The sequence below is a fragment of the Leptonychotes weddellii genome, chromosome 4 (genome assembly GCF_054177405.1).
Source record: "Leptonychotes weddellii isolate Sample4059 chromosome 4, ASM5417740v2, whole genome shotgun sequence".
Lineage (NCBI taxonomy): Eukaryota > Metazoa > Chordata > Mammalia > Carnivora > Phocidae > Leptonychotes > Leptonychotes weddellii.
Genome location: NC_138372.1, coordinates 30,302,078 through 30,313,379, shown reverse-complemented (window position 1 = coordinate 30,313,379; position 11,302 = coordinate 30,302,078). Strand labels below are relative to the sequence as shown.

At 40.9% G+C, this 11,302-nt stretch overlaps 1 long non-coding RNA gene across 1 annotated transcript in view; it reads right to left on the bottom strand.

Moving 5' to 3' along the window:
* The window catches only part of LOC145721250 (uncharacterized), a 50,462-nt gene that overhangs the window by 14,352 nt on the left and 24,808 nt on the right, over nucleotides 1-11,302 (bottom strand). The window lies entirely within an intron of this gene.

The following is an 11,302-nucleotide window of genomic DNA, read 5'->3' as shown; positions in this document are numbered from 1 at the left end:
TAGTTACTAGCATGGGTTTCATGAGAGGATTCTGAGGAGCCGAGGAGCTGAGTAAAGCGCTGGGAGGAAATCGGCAACTTGCTTCCCCACCAGTATGACTGGGAACTATTCTGTGTGATTGGATTCTTGATTTAGCAACAAAAGCATAAGAACCATAAATGTCTTAGATTTAAATGCTAGTTAAAATGTTTAGAAAATACCTCCGGATGCATTTTTCCCTTCTTAATTTGGATTATTTCCCTGCCTGAGGTTGGCACAGAGAAGTGCAGAATGCAGAGATGCTGGATCTCAGTAGTAGACAGCAGAACAATACTGCAAAATATAAGGTAGGACCAGCTTTTCCTCAGCGGGCTTGAACAGTGGGATCAGGGAAGGCCACAGGATAGTGTGTCATGAGGAGGGAAAAACAGCCAGCAGGAAGTATAATTCTGAATTGACTAAATTCAATTTGAACTCATAGAGACATAAACATAATTAAAAGGTTTTTTTTTTTCCATGCTATTAGCAGAAGTAGAGCTTGAGTCTAAGATAGATTTAGTTGTAGAAAATAATGAACATTATATTCTTTTGCACATCTGAGTCATAGTATGCAAATTTCTATCCTGCTGCATGATACTTACAAAGTTGGTACAAAAAAAGCACACATATAGTCAATTTCATTTATGAACAGAGATTCCATAATCTTAAATAAAACATTGACAAATTTAATCCATTAGGACAGTAAAAAGAATAATACATCACATCCAAGTAGCATTTAGCTCACAAATGCAAGTGTAATAGGATTTTAAATTGGAAGTTTCAGCCAGAAACCCTAAGACAGTAGATATTAGATAATGAAGTTGTCAGCAGGCCATCTTGTAGGAGTTTCAGAGTAAATGGTCAAAAACGAGTTGCACATCTCAACCCCCTCACCGTCAGGGGTATAAAGGTTGCTGTAAACTTTGTGAAGAGGACTTTTCTGAAAAGAACTAGGCTGTATCTCTCCTCCCCTCTCTCAGGGAGCAGGGGTAGGGGATACTTTCCCCTTCTCAAGTCAAGAGGGAACCATTTCAATGGGACCACCTGGAGACTTTGATCTGTAATTCCTCCAGGTAGTAGGTCAGTGTCTGCCTCATGCCTGGAACATGGGAAGAGCCGAGATGGGCTAGCTAGCTGTTCAAACCACAGGGGAGGAGGGGCATTGATTATGTCAAGAGGCCTGCACTCCAAGAGTTAGCCAGGGTGGAAGATTTCTTTGGAAGGGGAGCTGGCTTAAACCCTATTAACTCTTGCCCAAGAGAATGGCTTGGAAGAGTCATGGGACTCCAACAGAAAGAGCCACGATAGAGTGGGCCACCAAAACACAAGAGCTGAGATGGGAGGAGCCAATGGAAGAAAATGGTATCACCAGCACTGTGGCAGGTACAACAGAATGTATCTACTGGGGGCCTCTGCAGAACCCATAAACATAGCCAAGAAGGAAACAGTCAGTTTGAGTATTTACCAATCCCAAAGAACTTGAAACTATTTAATGAAAGTGTTTCTTTCCCAAACCTGAGAGAAAGTTCTTACTTGACTCTCCCAAACCTGAGAGAGCCACCTGGAAGAGAAGGTGATAACCTAGACAGGGAAAGAGAGCATAACCATGGCCCTACCTCCCTCCATTCCTGTTGTTAAGTGTTCATGAAGAAGGTCCAAGTTAGAGGAGAGGAGTTTTCACTTTAATAAAGTTTGGAATTTTGATTATCACATAGAATTGGGCATTCCAATGCCTGAACTAAAACTGTCATTTATTGTGACCATGGGATCTTTTTATTATTTAAGAGTCATGTGAATGCCTGAGATTCATCAGGACCAGAGGGGAAAGCTTCCCCAATGAATAAATTTTAAAGGCACATTGTGAATGAGATCCAAAAAGCATGGAATTTTTAAAAATTGGTAAATTGGGTCCCATCAAAATTTAAAAATTTGGAGATGTATCCACACAATGGAATGCTAATCAGCCATAAAAAGGTGTGCACTAGTGATCTCTACAATAACATGGATGAATCTTACAAACATTATGCTTGGTAAGAAAAGCCAGAGAATACATACTATATGATTTTTTTTTTTTTTTAATTTGTGAGAGAGAGAATGAGAGACAGAGAGCATGAGAGGGAGGAGGGTCAGAGGGAGAAGCAGACTCCCCGCTGAGCAGGGAGCCCGATGCGGGACTCGATCCCGGGACTCCAGGATCATGACCTGAGCCGAAGGCAGTCGCTTAACCAACTGAGCCACCCAGGCGCCCCTATATGATTTTATTTATATGAAATTCTAGAAAAGGGAATATTAACCTATAGTGACAGGTACCAGATTAGTGATTGCCTGGGGCCATGATGCTCATTGCAGCATTATTCATAATAACAAAAATATGGAAACAACCCAAATGTCCATTAACTGATGCACAGATAAATAAAATGTGGTATATTTTGGTAATAAAAGGAATGAAGTACTGATACATTCTACAATTTGAATGGCCCTTGAAATATTATGCTAAGTGAAAGCAGTTGGACACAAAGGACCCATACATGTTGTATGATCCCATTTTTATATGAACTGTCCAGAATAGGCAAATTTATAGAGACAGAAGGTAGACAAATGGTTGTCTAGGACTGGGAGAAGGGTTGGAGTGAAAAGGGGATGAGGTTCTTCTGGGGATGATGAAAATATTCCAAAATTTGTCGTGGAGATGATTGTACCACTCTGTGAATATACTAAAAACCATGGACTTGTACATTTTATTTTTTTTAATTTTTTTATTTTTTTAAAGATTTTATTTATTTAACAGAGAGAGACATAGTGAGAGCAGGAACACAAGCAGGGGGAGTGGGAGAGGGAGAAGCAGGCTTCCCGCAAAGCGGGAAGCCCGATGTGGGACTCGATCCCAGGACCCTGGGATCATGACCTGAGCCGAAGGCAGACACTTAACGACTGAGCCATCCAGGCGCCCGACTTGTACATTTTAATTTATTTTTATTTTTTTTAAGATTTTATTTTTAAGTAATCTCTACACCCAACATGGGGCTTGAACTCACAGCCCTGAAATCAAGAGTTGCATGCTCTACTGATTGAGCCAGCCAGGTGCCCTCATTGACTCATACATTTTAAATGGGTGGGTTGTACGGCATGAGAATTATCTCTCAATAAAGCTGATGTCCAAAAAATGGAATTGGAGACAATTGGAAATCCTTTTGGGGAAAAGAGTCAAATTGGATTCTTACCAATACCATTAAAAATATGCATTTTTAAAAAGATTTTATTTATTTATTTGAGAGAGAGTGAGTGAGTGAGTGAGAGAGAGAGCACACAAACCAGAGGGGAGAGGCAGAGGGAGAGGGAGAAGCAAACTCCCCACTGAGCAGGGAGCCCATGTAGGGCTCAATCCCGGGTCCTGGGGATAATGAACTGAGCCAAAGGCAGATGCTTAACCAACTGAGCCACCCAGACGCCCCTGTACATTTTTTTTTAAGTAAACTCTATGACCAACATGGGGCTTGAATTCACTATCCCAGGATCAAAAGTTGCATGCTCTACGGATTGAGCCAGCCTGGTATCCAAAAAATATACATTTCTGATTAATTAAAAACCTGAATATAAAAAAATGCTATGAAATTATTAGAAAAAAAAACTATAGAAAAATGTTTATGACCTAAGGAGTAAGGAAAATCTTGCTGAGGGAGATTCAAATAGAAAAAAAACTTAAGGGCGCCTGGGTGGCTCAGTCGTTAAGCATCTGCCTTCAGCTCGGGTCATGATCCCAGGGTCCTGGGATGGAGCCCCGCATCGGGCTCCCTGCTCTGCGGGAAGCCTGCTTCTCCCTCTCCCACTCCCCCTGCTTGTGTTCCCTCTCTCACTGTGTCTCTCTCTGTCAAATAAATAAATAAAACCTTAAAAAAAAATAAAAGGAAAAAAACCTTAAAAGAGAAGTGATACATTTGACTATGTCACTATTAAAAACTTCTGTAGAACAATAGATACCATAAGTAAGCTAAAGGCAGCAGACTGAGAAAAAATATTTGTAGTATATGTATTAGGAATTAAGACTCATTACGTATAAAGAACTCCTATAGGGGCGCCTGGGTGGCTCAGTTGGTTAAGCGACTGCCTTCGGCTCAGGTCATGATCCTGGAGTCCCTGGATCGAGTCCCGCATCGGGCTCCCTGCTCGGCAGGGAGCCTGCTTCTCCCTCTGACCCTCCCCCCTCTCATGTGCTCTCTCTCTCTCAAATAAATAAATAAAATCTTTAAAAAAAAAAAAAAAAAAAAGAACTCCTATAGTTAATAAACAAACAAACAAAAAAGAAAATAGGATACCAACAATTTACAAATGGGAAAACACAAATGGCTAATATACATATTAAAACACACTTTTGATCAATTCTCCCAGGAATCAAGGAAATGTAATTTAAAATAAAAAATTTCAGGGGCACCCAGCTGGCTCAGTTGGAAGAACAAGTGTCTCTTGATCTCAGGGTTGTGAATTTGAGCCCCGTGTTGGGTGTAGAGATTATTTAAAAATAAAATCTTTAAAAAAAATTCACCCATTAGATTAGAATTTAAAAGATTGTTAATATTAGGTGTTAGGAGGGATACGAAAAGCTTTCACAAAGTTGAAATGCCTAGTTCTCATAGAGACTGCTGATAGGAATGTAAATTGGCACAGCCATGGGAGGGCAAATGGTAGCACTGACTAAAATTTTAAATGTGTGTATATTATGACCTGGGAGCTCCCTCTCTCAGCATCTACCATAGTGAAGCACTTACAAGTGCACAAACTGGGGGCGCCTGGGTGGCTCAGTTGGTTAAGCATCTGACTTCTGCTCAGGTCATGATCTCAGTGTCCTGGGATGGAGCCCCAGGTGTGGCTCTCCAGTTATAGATCTTCAGGGAGTCTGCTTGTCCCTCTCCTCCTCCCCTCTCCTTGCCCCTCCCTGCTTTCGTACTCTCTCTGTCTCTCAAATAAATGAATAAAATCTTAAAAAAAAACAAAACAGAACAAAACAAACAAACAGAGGCGCCTGGGGGGTTCAGTGGGTTGAGTGTCTGCCTTCGGCTCAGGGTCCTGGGATCGAGCCCCAAGTCAGGCTTCCCTGCTCAGCAGGAAGCCTGCTTCTCCCTCTCCCTTGGCTCCTCCTCCTGCTTGTGCACCCTCTCTCAAATAAAAAAATAAATAATAAAATCTTAAAACAAACAAACAAACACGTGCACAAGGGGCTTGTATAAAGATGTGCATGGCAGCTTTGCTCATCCTAGGACAAACTGGGGGAAAATTTAAAGGTCTAAGTTTTATTGGGAGTGGACTGGCTATGCACAGTTTAAAAGACAAGGTTGATTTTTATGTGCAGAGAATGACCTCCAGGATTTATTCTTGGTGACAAAACAAATGTTTTGTCGACCAATATGTTTGGTATGATACCATTTAGTAAAATCAACCTCACACAAAACAATGTTATCTGCAGGTATGTGTAGATTTAAAACATAAGAGTAAAGGCTGAGATACTATCAACCTGAAAATAACAGCCAATAATAGCATATTATTGAGTGTTTTCTATTAAAAAAAAAAAAACTGCTCTGAGCCCTTTGAAAGATTTTCCTTATTTAATCCTTATAATGACCCTATAAGATGTGTACCACTACCATCTTCATGATGATGAACTGAAGCTGAGAGAGGTTAAATGACTTGATCAAGTCATGCGTAAGTTGCAGAATCAAGATTTGAATTTGTAGGGCGCCTGGGTGGCTCAGTCGTTAACCATCCGCCTTCGGCTCAGGTCATGATCGCAGTGTCCTGGGATCGAGTCCCCCATCAGGCTCCCTGCTCGGCGGGGAGCCTGCTTCTCCCTCTCCCACTCCCCCTGCTTGTGTTCCCTCTCTCGCTGTGTCTCTCTCTGTCAAATAAATAAATACAATCTTAAAAAAAAAAAGGTTTGAATTTGTAAATAATCTCTCTTATATGTGGAATCTAAAATAGTCGAACTTATAGAAGAAGAGAGTAGTCCGGTGGTTACAGGGGCTGGGGGGAGAGGGAAACTGGGAGGTGATGGTCACAGAGCACAAAGTTTCAGTTATGCAAGATAAGTAAGTCCTGAAAATCTGTTCTACAGCACAGCACCTATAACTAGCAATATTTTATTTTATTTTTTAAAGATTTATTTACTTATTTATTTATTTGAGAGCTAGAGAGCAGAGGGGCAGAGGGAGAGGGAGAAGGAGAGAAGCAGACTCCTGGCTAAGCATGGAGCCCTACATGGGGCTCAATCCTGGGGACCCTGAGATCATGACCTGAGCCAAACCAAGAATTGGTCACAACCTACTGTGCCATCGAGGTGCCCCACAGGATTTTATTTTATAATTGAATTTTGCTAAGAGGGTAGATGTTATGTTAAATGTTCTTACCACACAACAAAAATAATAATAAAGAGAAGGAAGAAAACTTTGGGGGAGGATGGAAACATCTGTGGGCTTGATAATGGTAATGATTTCACAGGCATATACCTAATCTCAAACTCATTGAATTGTATGCATTAAATATATATCTCTTTTTACATGTTAATCATACATCAATAAAGTGGGTTGTTTTTTTTTTTTGAGAGAAAAAAAATCAAAAACCAAACCCAAACCAACCAACCAAACAAACAAAAGATTTGAACTTGGAGAATCTTGCTCCATAGCTGTAAGTCTTAACTTGGGTTATATGTGGGGAAGGGGAGGGACGCCTGTATTACTTTGGCTAAATGTGGGCGGCTCAGTCTGTTAGGCAGCTGGCTCTTGATTTCAGCTTAGGTCATGATCTCAGGGTCGTGAGATCGGGCCCTGCATCACATTCCATGCTCAGTGGGGAGTCTGCCTGAGGTTCTCTCTCCTTCTCCCTCTGCCCCCCGCTCTCTAAAATAAATAAATAAATCTTTAAAAATTTAAAAAATATATGTGGGGACAGGGAACTAGCATTGGGATGGTGGTCAAAGGAGCCACGGCCCAATTTGTAATGTCTTTATTTTGTTTAAAGGTGCATTAATTTTTTTTAAGATTTTATTTATTTTTTTATTTGACCGAGAGAGAACGAGTGAGAGAGAGCAGGGAGCCCTACACCGAGCTTGATCCAGGACCCCAGGATCATGACCTGAGCCGAAGGCAGACGCTTAACCGACTGAGCCACCCAGGCGCCCTGTAAGAGTGCATTAATTAAAAAAAAAAAAAAAAGTAAAGGTGCATTAATTTTTTGTATCAAATTTACTTAAAAAAGAAATATGGCAATTTACTAATTTTTATAGAAGGTGAAAGAGATAACCCTGATCCCACTGTGTTATTCTTAGAAATGACATCAGGATAGGCTTTTTCCTTTTTTTTAGTACTTTTTTTTTTTTTAAAGATTTTGTTTATTTATTTGAGAGAGAGAGCACATGAGGGGGGGAGGGTGAGAGGGAGAAGCAGAGGGAGAAGCAGTCCTGATGCGGGACTTGATCCTGGGACTCCAGGATCATGACTTGAGCCAAAGGCAGTCGTTTAACCAACTGAGCCACCCAGGCGCCCCTCCTTTTTTTTTTTTTTTCAAAAGATTTTATTTATTTATTTGTCAGAAAGAGAGAGTGAGCACAAGCAGGGGAAGCGGCAGGCAGAAGGAGAGGGAGAAGCAGGCTCCCCACTGAGCAAGGAGCCTGACACGGGACTCCATCCCAGGACCCTGGGATCACGACCCAAGCCAAAGGCAGACACTCAACCAACTGAGCCACCCACGTGTCCCAACATAGGCTTTTTCCGAAGCGCTTTAGAAACTGCGGATGAGCACTCTCTGACATGACAACTCAAAATATGATGAATAAAGAAAAAACATGATGAGTAAAATGCATTCAGTTTGGAAACTACGGTATACTAATTGAGATTAAGACAAAAGTCAAGTACCTCTTTCTTCGGTCTTACCATAACCTTATTTCAACTTCTTTCCTGCTCCTACACATTGCAGGAGAAGAAATCCATGCTCTATTTCCTGTCCATGTTTTGCTGAATTTGCTCCCATTTTATCCTCTGCCCAGAATACTTGCACCCTCACCTCCTTGGTTCACTCACTCCTTCAGGGAGCCATCTGTACCTAGTTCAATGCATAGCACGGAGGCCTTTAATATGTGTTAATAGACCTTGGAATGATTACTGAAGAAGTCTTCTTATCCAACAGATCAGGACCAGAAATTGAATAATTCTGTTAAAGAAAGAAATCACAGAATGGGACCTATACTTACGTTTAATATTTCATTTTAACATCAAGCATATTTATATACATTCACACACCAATGTTTGATGTAAGGCAAGGTTGAGAATGAGTCCTCTGGAGCTCTGCATTATCTTTCTTGAGCAACTTACAACCACAATATGCATTTTGATGATTTCCATTTTGGGTTTCTTTCTTTCTTTTTTTTTTTAAAGTAGCTCCACGCCCAACATGGGGCTTGAACTCAGGACCCTGAGGTCCAGAGTCACGTGCTACACCAACTAAGCCAGCCAGGCGCCCCACTTTGGGTTTCTTTAAAGTGGAGCAAGAACTTCAACACACCTGAGAAGGAAATCTGTGTCAGGACTTGAAATTACTGTGCTTAGAATTATTTACCCAACTTTTTACAATTGTTTTGCCCACACTTATTTCAATGGTAATTTTTGTGCTTTTCTGTTTTTCTGTGACTCAGCTTTTACTGGATCTTTTCAAAGCATTCCACTCAGTTTAGAAAAAAAAAAAAACTTAATGAAATGTTGCAAACATACAAGGAGAAAAACAGAAGGAACACTTGTACCCACATTGAGCTGTATGAATGCTAACATTTTGCTAAAGTTGCTTCAGAGTTTTCAAAAAGGAATAAACATTACAGATAGAGTTGAAACCTGCTGCACGCACTCCACACTGATTTCATTTCTATTCCACCCTCCGCATCCAGGACAACTATCCCAAATTCAGCATTTACCTTACTCATATGCGTTTGTTTGTTTGTTCATTTATTTGAGGGGGGGAGGGGCAGAGGGAGAGAGAAAGTGGGAATCCATAGCTGACTCCCTGCAGAGCATGGAGCCAGACGCAGGGCTGAGATGACCCTGAGATCAGGACCTGAGCTGAAAGCAAGAGCAGGACACTCAACCGACTGCACCACCCAGGCAACACCCCATATGTGTTTTTATACTTATTACATATGTGTGCCAATACGTATATGACTGTGTTTGACATATTTGGGCTCTATATGTAAATGGTGTCCCATGCACACATGATTCTGCAACTTGATTTTTTTCTCTCATCATTCTGTGTTTACAATTAATCCTTGTTGTTATATAGAGCTCTAGTGAATACATTTGCATTCAATTCATAGTATTTTGTAAATATTTCAAAACTTGTTTTTTTCTCTTGTTGAACATTTATTTCCATTTTTTTCCATTACAAACAACACCGCAGCGATCATTCCTTCATAAATCTCCTTGTAGATACATGTGGGAGTTTCTGTAGTATAGACAATATAGGGACGCCTGGGGGGCTCACTTGGTTAAGTGTCTGCCTTTGGCTCAGGTCATGATCCCAGGGTCCTGGGATTGAACCCCATGTCAGGCTCCCTGCTCAATGGAGAATCTGCTTCACCCTCTGTCTCTGCCCCTCCCCCCTGCTCATGCACTCTCTCTCTCTCACAAATAAATAAAATCTTAAAAACAAAACAGGCTCACTTGGTTAAGTGTCTGCCTTTGGCTCAGGTCATGATCCCAGGGTCCTGGGATCCCAAGTCCCACATCAGGCTTAGTGGGGAGCCTGCTTCTCCCTCTGCCTATCTCTCTCTCTGACAAATAAATAAAATCTTAAAAAAAAAAAAAAGAAAATAAAAATTGAATTTGGGAGTCAAAGGGCATGCATATCTTTACAAGTATATCATCCAAATATTTTCTAACATGGTTGTAGCAGTTGATGCTCTTTCTAGCAGTGTGTGAGAGTTCATTGCTCCATACCCAACACTCACCCTATCATTCTTTCAAGTTTTTTCCCAGTTAGATAGGTGTGGAATGGTATCTCAAGTGATTTTAGTTTGATAATGAGGTTCCTTATCTCTTCATATGTTTATTGGCAATCCAGAAGTCTTCTAGGAATTGCTTGTTTCTGTCCTTTGCTCACTTCTCTGTTATCTTTTATTCTTGACTTGTAGAAGTTTTTGTTAAATTCTGGATACCTAGCCTAGTCGATTAAATGAATTGCAAATATTTTTCTCAGATTGCAGCTTGTAATTTATCTTTGTTCATGTCATCTTTTCTTTTTTTAAAAGATTTTTAAATAAATCTCTGCACCCAACATGGGGCTTGAACTCACGACCCCGAGATCAAGAATCGCACAGTCCTCCAACTGAGCCAGCCAGGCACCCCTGTTCATGTCATCTTTTGTTGAATAAATGTTTCTAAACTATAGGTAATCACATTTATCAATCTTTTCTGTCATCGTTTGTGCTTTTAGGTTTTAAGAAATACTTGCTTATTCTGAGAAAAAGGTTCTCCTAACATTCTCTTCAAAATGTTTTAAGCTTTATTTCTAATGTTTAGGTCTTTATTCCACTTTGATATGGTTTTCAGTATGGTGTGGGGGGTAGGGACCTAGTTTTCTTTTTTTCTGTATACACAACCATCTTACCCCAGGTTCTCTGAAAAATAGAACCCAAGGCACCACCTCTTGCTGAAGTATTGAGAGGAGTAATCCCAAGGCAGCAAGAGTTAAGGAGAAGGGAAATGGAGAGTAGAAGAAAAGAAAACAAGTATCAGTTGATATGTTGCCAAGCTGGCCATAGCATCCCAAGGAAATCCAGCCCGGGTCACCTAGGACATCTTTCCGACATGTTCTGTGTATGCACCACACCTCTGAATAGTCCATCAGAGAGAGGAAGAAGGGCAAACAGTTTATCTGCCGGATCCTCTTTTCTCCTCCCTGTTCTTGGTTGAAGTTTACTCCACTGGAATTTTACTCACTTCCGGGTTGAGTTACACATTTTCTCTGTGTAGCCAGTGGGCAAACCAGTCTCCAGCACTGTTGTATGGAGCTTGATGCTTTATCTGAGCCTGACAGTGATGGAAGAGGCATGAGTTTGGTAAGGTGGGACCTGGGCACCAGAACCACTTCTGCTGTGTTGGGAGCAATGGAAGCCCCACCAAAGCCAGGTTCTCACTCTATGGTGAGATTGAGACAACTAGAAGTAGTACAGGAAGAAACATCAACAGCTTCTGGGGCTTCCAGGGGCAGGTGGGTCCAGGTATATTATTTGAATTCTTTTTTTTTTTTTTTTTTT